Consider the following 9,288-nt stretch of genomic DNA (forward strand, 5'->3'; position numbering starts at 1 on the left):
TATATTATTTTTTTTATGTTTATATTTTACAAAAAAAAATTGATTCATTAATTACTTCAATTTTTCTTTTATTCAATACCTCTATTTGTTCGGTTAAGATCCTTGGTCTGTATTGTATTTTCTAAATAAAAGAAGGTCTTAAGTGCGGCTACACTTCTAGGCTATAATATTACACTAATCAAATTTGTAAAAATTAGTGACCAACACAAATTTGTTATATTCGAAAATTATTTTTAGCCAAACATGGGTCAATAAAGCAACCTGCTAGAACCATGGGACTATGGGGTGCCTCACACCTTCCTCATTGTTAATAGAATTTCTTACCTGATATTTTGTTTTCGTAGACTAAGAAATATAGAGTTATATCCTTTTTAATTAGAAATTTATAAGGTGACTTGAAATACAAAAAAAAAATTGATTCCAAATGGAGACTTTAAATAAATAAATTTTTCTTTCTTTATTTTAATTTTTTTAAAACACTCACATTTCAAAAAGGAAAAAAAGAGGTGTCATAGATTTGAGGACTCTGCCGGGTACGCTTTTTTTTTTTAGAATTTGAGCTTTGTGCATTGATTTTGTTTGGCTTTATTTATTAATCATAAGGAACGAGCTTTGGCAGTTAATAAATTAGAAGCTCAGAAGAATTATTTTGCACAAGGAAAAGACCCAAAATACTTCAACAATTGACTGTGAAATAACAACCCAAATCTGCCAAGAAGCTCCAAAACAATGGCCCAAATGTAGCAGCCCAAAACTCCATCAACCCTCTTCATACTTAAAATGACTTTAATTTCCCATTTTAGTGTCAACTTAACAATTTGAAATTCACTCAAACCAGACTCATTTTCGTTTGCAAAGGAGTGTAGATCCGATGCTCAAAGACGCCTTCGTTCACTGCTCCACAAAAGGTAAAATATGAAAATATTATATGTTTGTTCATAAATTGCTTTTTACGTTTAAGATATGTAATGGTGTTTTGCATACATGTTAGAAGCCATTTTGTTTCATGTTTAATTCTCTATTCTATTTTACCCCATCATGCACATGCCTCTATTTATTGTAATTAATAGTCTAATTAAGCTATGTAGAAATTATAACTTAGACTTATTCTTTTGTAATGATAAGATTAGATCTTGTATTTATATTGCATGAGAACTATTTCCTTATTTTTATTTAAAATTCTTATGATTATAAAGTCTGGATACTTATTATATATATTCAAGTAAAAAACTTGAAGCCGTGACTTAAGTCCTATTTTCCACATTTTCTTAATCGTACAATTACTTTTAAGGGAGAATTGCGTGACTGAATAGAAACTTTCCATGTTCCGATTAATATCAACTCTTCATCTTCTTATTTTTTTTCTCCTCCTCCTCCTCTTCTCTTCCTCCACCTGCTCCTTCCTCTGCTTCTTCTCCTCCTCCTCATCCTGCTTCTCCTCCTCCTCCACCTATAATCCCTTTAATTCTTGAAACTAAGTTGATATTAATACTTTGGTGAGTAGAAGTTATACTTTAAGTTCTTTTAAAATGTTATACAAAGAGGCGATAAGTCTACAAAACTCGTTATAGTGTGTTCCTCCTTGAAATCCCTTTTATGCTTGAAACTAAATTGAGATTCTTAGTTTGGTGAGTAGAAGTTATACTTTAAGTTCTTTTTAAATTTTATCCAATGAGGAAATAAGTGTACAAGACTCATCACTGTGCGTTCTTCTTGAATGTATATTCCTTGGGTTATCAATTAGGACTGCCCTAAAAAAAAATCCATGGAGTCTTGGGAGAAAAATGGAGTCTTGATTTGAGACTCTTACCAAAAATTGAGTCTCATAGACTCAACATTATCATCATACCCGCACATGGAGTCATTATGACATCTTAGACTACCTGAATAGTGAGCAAAACAAGTGGTTCTCGCTTGGAGTAACTTATGACTATTTATATGTTGAACATTAATTTGCTTACTTATTTTTTACTATATGTTAATATTGCTTGCGATTTGAATATGTTATTGTTGTTCAATTCAAAATAGCTAGTATAATATAGATGTTTGGGTTTGGGGTACCTATAGTTAGAAATAAATCATTGTCGTGACGTAGTCAAGATTATGTTTCACAAGCTTTCTTTTGAATCAAACGCCAAACTGTCATGCCCAAAATATGATTTTAATCGAATGATGTCTCTTTTAATGAAAATATTTCAAGTAGCTCCCCTTATGTCCTACTAAATATTTTCATTCTTTATGAAACAAATTATTGTTTTCCCTATCTATCAACTAAAAGATAAGTTTTTGTAATTACCTACCTAATTTTCATATTATTACTTTAGTATTGTTTTAATGTTAGCTTATTTTACTTGCAAAGTGTCCATTTTTACAACTTATAAGATCTTAAATAATTAACCTTAGTTTGGTCGATAATCGTTTTCAACGAATCTTAAAGGATGCTTAGCACTTATTTTTAGGGTAGTTAAAACCCTTACTTAGAATCACATAAGTTAAGTAGACCATTAATACTATGAATTTAAGCATTTACTTAGGTAGCGACTCCTTCAGTTAAATAATTTAGGAATCACCAATATGTTGTACACAATTTGACGCGAGTTAAAATGGGGTATAACACTATGACATTTCATTTTTTGTGTTGATTGGGCTTACAAGTGTCCAACCCTATCCCCGCTTCGGGTTATGCGCAAATTGGCTAGAGGCCAAGACGTCCCTCCAAATGAAGATATAAGTAGATTTATGTTAAACACTCCCCCCTAAGGTTTTTCCTTTGATAGTGGTGTTTGAGAGTATAATTTCTGAGCAAAGCGAAATGGTAGTGGAGTAGAATAGAGGAGAGGTTGTATTTTCGTACCTATCATGGATTCATAATCCGATAATATTCAGTGACACTTCGAAAGGATCCACCTAAATAAGGAAAGACCAGCATACCATAAGACAGTTTAAAAAAGAGTTGGACCAAGCCAAAGTCACCACATCCCAACAACAAGTTAAAGTTTAAATAGGGAGGAATCATCATTTGAAGTTACAAGATGTGGAGGGAGGATTGAATCAAGTTGAGGGGAAATTAATTCGATTGGAGCAGGAGCTGGGTGGAAGAATTATTTAGCTTGACTGGTAAGATGGGAACAATGTGTTGAGATTTCTCGATTATGAAAGGACTTGGTTTCATGTTAAATAGTTGTGTACCACCAACAGGCAGATAGAGCAATTTGAAAAGGATAGGTCATGTTGGGTGTATTCACAAGATCAATTTTAAGCATAGTTAGAAGAGAAGAAAAAGAAAATCAGTTAGTATGCTGGTATTGAAATGGAGTTGAAACAAATGATCATTGAAAGAGAAACACTTCGTAATCGGCTTAAGACGTTAGAGGAGCGAGAGGCCATCTTTAGGAACAATCTTGGTAACCATCAGACTTGGTCGAATAACTTTCATGAAAATATGGGATGGGCCAGCGTCGAGTGCATCAGTTGGTGGAGCAAACTCCTATGTTATTAGGGATCATCATCGTTTGGATTATACAAGCATTTTTGATAAAAACATGTTCCATTATTCCTCATCTTCCAATGGTGTTGGAGCACTTGTATGAGATCTTTGTAGGACAGTGAAATCCCGACGAAGATCTGCAACCATTTTTTAAAGTTTTATCTTGTTTTGTTGTTTTAGGGTTCGTATGGTTAGTTTTATGAGTATCTCCGTAATTATTTCTTCTTCCAAGTGGATTCCCATAAAGCCATCAACATCTATCTTAGTTATTTTTTCTGACTGCTTTAGAACTCTATTCCATGCAATTAAACATTGTGCTTACATAGAGGCGAATCCAGAATTTTGAGTTTATGGGTTCTGGATTCTAGAAAAAGTAACTTGATGGGTTCTGAAAAAATTATTATACATATTAAATAGATTTCTTAACACAAATACGGAATTTTTGCAAAAAATAATGGATTTTTGCAAAAAGTAATGGATTTTGCAAAAGTCATAACTAGTATTATGGCTCCACCTCCTCCCGGAAGAGTTTAAGTTACGAGATAGTAGGTATTTAGAGGAATATTTGAGGTACGTTAAAGCTAACTTATATACCTCTATTAAAAGTAAAAATACATGCACATACACAAATAAAAACAAGCAGAAAATACACAAATATTCAATAGAAAGAAACATATACCCGTGTCAAAGGAATTTGTTTCTTTCTATTACGTCTCTGTGTATTTTCTGCTTGTGTTTGTGTGTGTGTTTTTACTTGTAACGATGGGTATATGAGTTATCTTTGACATACCTTGAATATTATGCTAAATACCTAGTATCTCTTAACTTAAACTCTTCCTAAGGGGGGTGGAGACGGAGCCATAGTACTTGTTATGGCGAAATCTGTTAATTTTGGGAAAAAATCTTGTATTTGTGTTAAGAAATTGTCACGACCAGACCATCGTGATTGACACCCACACTAATCCTGCAGTGGGAGAACCACTACTACAACCTAAACTAAGCAACTAAACCCAAACTAAGGAATTTAAGTATACGAAAGCAGGAAAATACTAAGGAAAGAAATTGAGTTCCCATAAACTCTAACAAAAGTCTAACAATATTAAACTAACAGTGCGGAGGTAATAACCTAGAACCTGAAAATCAATGTACCAAAACATCTAAAGTTCAACAAGTCTAAACAAGAAGGGATGCAATCCCAACTAGTGCAACTAATAGAACTGTCTATATCCGTAAATGTGGACGTAGACGAAAAGAGAACCCATGGTAGCCCGGAAGAAATGGCTCACCCTTGAATTGGAACAATCACAGATCTTCTACGCAAGGTCTGTCAGTACCCGCTTGAAGATGCCATGTACTCAACAAAGAAAGAGCAAGGGCAGTATCAGCACACAACCACAATGTACTGGTAGGATCACGTGGCTATCCCACTAAGTGTAACATACATAAGTCAATACAACAATATAATCACATGCATATAATGAACATATACAATATCATCAACATTTATGAACAATGAACAACTTCACATTTCTTAAAATTCACAATTATGACAAGTCATTGGTCCTCTCATGGAACCCAAAACCAAACAGTTAGCATACCGAAACGTGGTAACCGATCCAATGATTATGCCGGAACATGGCAATCAATCCCATAATTATGCCGGAACATGGCAAACAATCCAAGTTAGTTATGCTGGAACGCGGCAACCGATCCATTCAACACACCACAATCACAATCACAAGTATATCCTCAAGATCATACAATTAAGTTATGATTTCATGGTAACCATCATTCATCTATCTCATTTACAACAAGTGTGATCAATAATACAACATTCATATACATACATGTATCATAATGAAGCAAGAACAAACATACATCACACAATCATAGAATCACAACCATCACCAACCTCGAAACAAGCTTGAAACCCTAAAAACATGATCCTTCCCTTTCTAGATTCATTCCGCTTGTTCTTGGTCTATAAACATTAAATATAATACGGGAATCAATAAACAATCACTAATTACCCGAATTACTAACAATTCTAACAACCCTAGATCATACTCATGATCTCAATTATCCCAATTAGGGCTGTTTCTACCATAAATTCTATATCAAAACTTTTCCCCATCGATATTTACCCATTAGATTATGTTCTACAGATCGAAAAATGGATTCGGGGAGTTAAAAGCTTACCTTTAGCCTCAAGAATGGTGGAAAACTATCAAGAGTCACCTGGGCTTTGTTCCTTAGCTCTAAAAATAAAAAAGTGTAGAATAAAGGTGTTTAGGGGTTTATTTACGACTTTAAGCCGCGTCTGGGGGCCACAACGACCCTCACCCCGCTGCAGCGTCCCCGTCAGAGCGGCAAAAACCCCCGCCAAGGTGGCTTGCACGAACCAGTGAGCTATTTAAAAAAATTCAAGTACCCCATTTCATAATACACCTCTAACCAATGACGTTCAGAAAATACCCTTCATGCTAAGATCGATTTTGGGAGTTCTAATCGCCCGAATTCAATTCCGTAAAGTCATACGGATTCCATAACGAGTTATCTAACTACTCATGCAATCAAAATCATAATTAACTCCCCCGATTGTTCCCAGATTTCCCTACATCTTAAATACTCCAATTTCGTCCAAATCTGGACTAGGTTGGGAAATTCCAAACTACTATGAAAAAGTTTTCCGACCCAAAATTTTTCCGGTTGGCTTTTTTGTAATGACGGAACCCGGTCGTTACAATAGATACCAATTTACCCATCACTCATCCCCGAGTGAGAACTTAGGAAAAACAGGCTAAGGAAGGAATGAAGTACTACCTAATTCGATGAACAATTGGGGATACTTGTCTCGCATGTCCCTCTCGGTCTCCCAAGTAGCTTCCTCAACTTGACGATGCTTCCATTGAACTTTCACGGACTTAATATCCTTGGTTCTAAACTTGTACACATCACGATCAAGAATTGCCACCGGTTCCTCCTCATATTGGAGGTCCTTGTCTAACACAATTAAGTCCCACTTAATGATAAAATCCCTGTCACCATGATACCTCTTCAACATAGACACATGAAATACCGGATGAACATCCGATAGATTAGGAGGTAAAGCTAATTTATACGCTATCGGTCCTACACATTCCAGAACCTCAAAGGGACCAATGTATCGCAGACTTAGTTTGCCCTTCTTGCCAAATCTCATCACCCCTTTCATGGGTGATACCTTAAGAAGAACATTCTCACCAGTTTGAAACGCCATGTCTCTCACCTTATGATCCGCATACTTCTTCTGTCTACTCTGTGTTGCTAGAAGATTAGCTTGAATACACCGCACCTTATCTTGAGCATCCTTTACTAAATCTACCCCCAATGGTTTCACATCTCCAGCCTCAAACCATCCTATGGGTGATCTACATCCCCTCCCATAGAGTGCCTCAAATGGTGCCATCTCTATGTTGGAGTGATAACTATTATTATAGGAGAACTCACGCAAAGGTATGAATTTATCTCAATGCCCTCCAAAATCAAGCACACATGCCCTCAACATGTCTTCTAATACTTGAATAGTCCTCTCTGACTGCCCGTTTGTCTGTGATGGAAGGTTGTACTAAAAATGAGTTGGCTGCCCAATTCATCATGTAATTTCCTCCAAAACTTGGATGTGAATTGGGTACCACGGTTTGAGATGATGGAGAGGGGCATCCCATGCAACCTCACTATCTCTTTCATATACACCTTAGCCAATTGTTCATCATTATAGTATATTCTTACCGGAATAAAATGGGCTGACTTAGTCAATCTATCAACCACTACCCGACTAGAATCAAATCTTCCCAAAGTCTTGGGAAGACCAACCACAAAATCTATGGCTATCCTTTCCCACTTCCATTCCGAAATTGGCATTCTTTGAAGCAAACCTGCAGGGCTTTGATGTTCATACTTCACTTGTTGAAATTTTTTGACACTTAGCCACGAACTCCGCTATATCATTCTTTATGCCCGACCACCAATAAATTCGCTTCAAATCTCAATACATCTTGGTCACACCCGGATGAATAGAATATAGCGAACCATGAGACTCTATCAACAACTTTTGAATCAAATCATCAACTTTAGGAACACAGATTCTTCCCTTAAAAGTGAGCGCACCTTCCGCATCAAGAGTGGTCTCTTGCGCATTACCAATCACAGTCTTCTTCCTTAGCTCCTCCCAAATTTCATCTTCAAATTGTTTGGCATTGATCTCCTCAATGAATGTGGCCCTGACTTCAATGATAGCTAGCCGCCACCTCTTTTTGAGATGCCCAACTGCATGAACTTGGAATCTAAGGTCTGAATTTCCTTAGCCAAAGGTCGCTTGGTTATACTAAGGCAAGCTAAACTACCCATACTCACCGCTTTCCGACTCAAAGCGTCTGCCACTACATTAGCCTTACCCGGATGGTATTGAATGATGACATCATAATCTTTAAGTAACTCCATCCACCTTCGCTGTCTCAAATTCAGATCCTTTTTAGTGAACACATGTTGCAAACTACGATGATCAGTAAATATCTCACATTTAACACCATAGAGGTAATGCCGCCAGATCTTCAGAGAAAACACTACCATTGCCAACTCCAAATCATATGTTGGATAATTCCTCTCATGCACCTTCAATTGATCTGATGCATAAGCTATATCATTCTTATTCTGCATCAACACAGCACCCAAACCAGAATGTGAAGCATCAAAATAAACAATAAAATCTTTACCTTTTACCGGTAATACTAGGATGGGTGCGGTGGTGAAGAGAGTCTTAAGCTTTTGAAAGCTCTCCTCACACTTTTCAGTTCATTCAAATGGTATCTCCTCTTTGGTCAAATTAGTCAAGTGTGTGGCGATAGAAGCAAAGTTCTTCATAAATCGACGATAATAGCTAGCAAGCCCCACAACACTCCTAACTTCCATCACGGAGCTAGGCCGAACCCAATTCTTAACCGCCTCAATCTTTTGAGGATCTACATTACCCTTTTTTTTAAAACTACATGTCCCAAAAATTCTACCAAAGTCGACCATAATTCACACTTAGAAAATTTAGCATACAACCTTTGTTTTCCAAGAACGCCCAAAAACAATACGAAGATGGTTGGCATGCTCTTCCTCACTTTTTGAATAGACCAAAATATCATCAATAAAGACTATGACGAAAGAATCAAGAATGGCTTGAACACCCCATTCATTAAACTCATAAAAGTTCCAAACGTATTGGTCAAACTAAAAGACATAACATAAAACTCATACTGCCCATAGCGGGTTCTAAATGCCATCTTGGGCACATCCTTAGACCTAATTTTCAATTGATGGTAGCCAGACCTCAGATCAATCTTAGAGAAAACTGATGCACCTTGCAATTGGTCAAAAATATCATCTATTCGAGGAAAGGGATACTTATTTTGAATAGTGACCCTATTTAATTGCCGGTAATCTATACACATTCTCAGACTACCATCCTTTTTCTTAATAAACAAAACTGGAGCAACCCCATGGGAAGCACTAGGACGAATGAATCCTTTATCAAGAAGCTCTTGGATTTGAGCCTTAAGCTCTCTTAATTATGTTGGAGCCATACGATATGGAGGAATAGAAATAGGGCACGTACCACGCTCCAAATCAATACAGAAATCTATTTCTCTATACAAAGGCATACCAGGCAAGTCATTAGGAAACACTTCTCTAAATTCTGACACCATAGGAATAGACTCAATGGATGGAGCCTCAATCTCAACATTCCTAATATGAGCCAAATAAGCCAAACAACC

Source organism: Solanum tuberosum, unplaced genomic scaffold (genome assembly GCF_000226075.1).
Source record: "Solanum tuberosum cultivar DM 1-3 516 R44 unplaced genomic scaffold, SolTub_3.0 scf00065, whole genome shotgun sequence".
NCBI classification, from domain to species: Eukaryota; Viridiplantae; Streptophyta; class Magnoliopsida; order Solanales; family Solanaceae; genus Solanum; species Solanum tuberosum.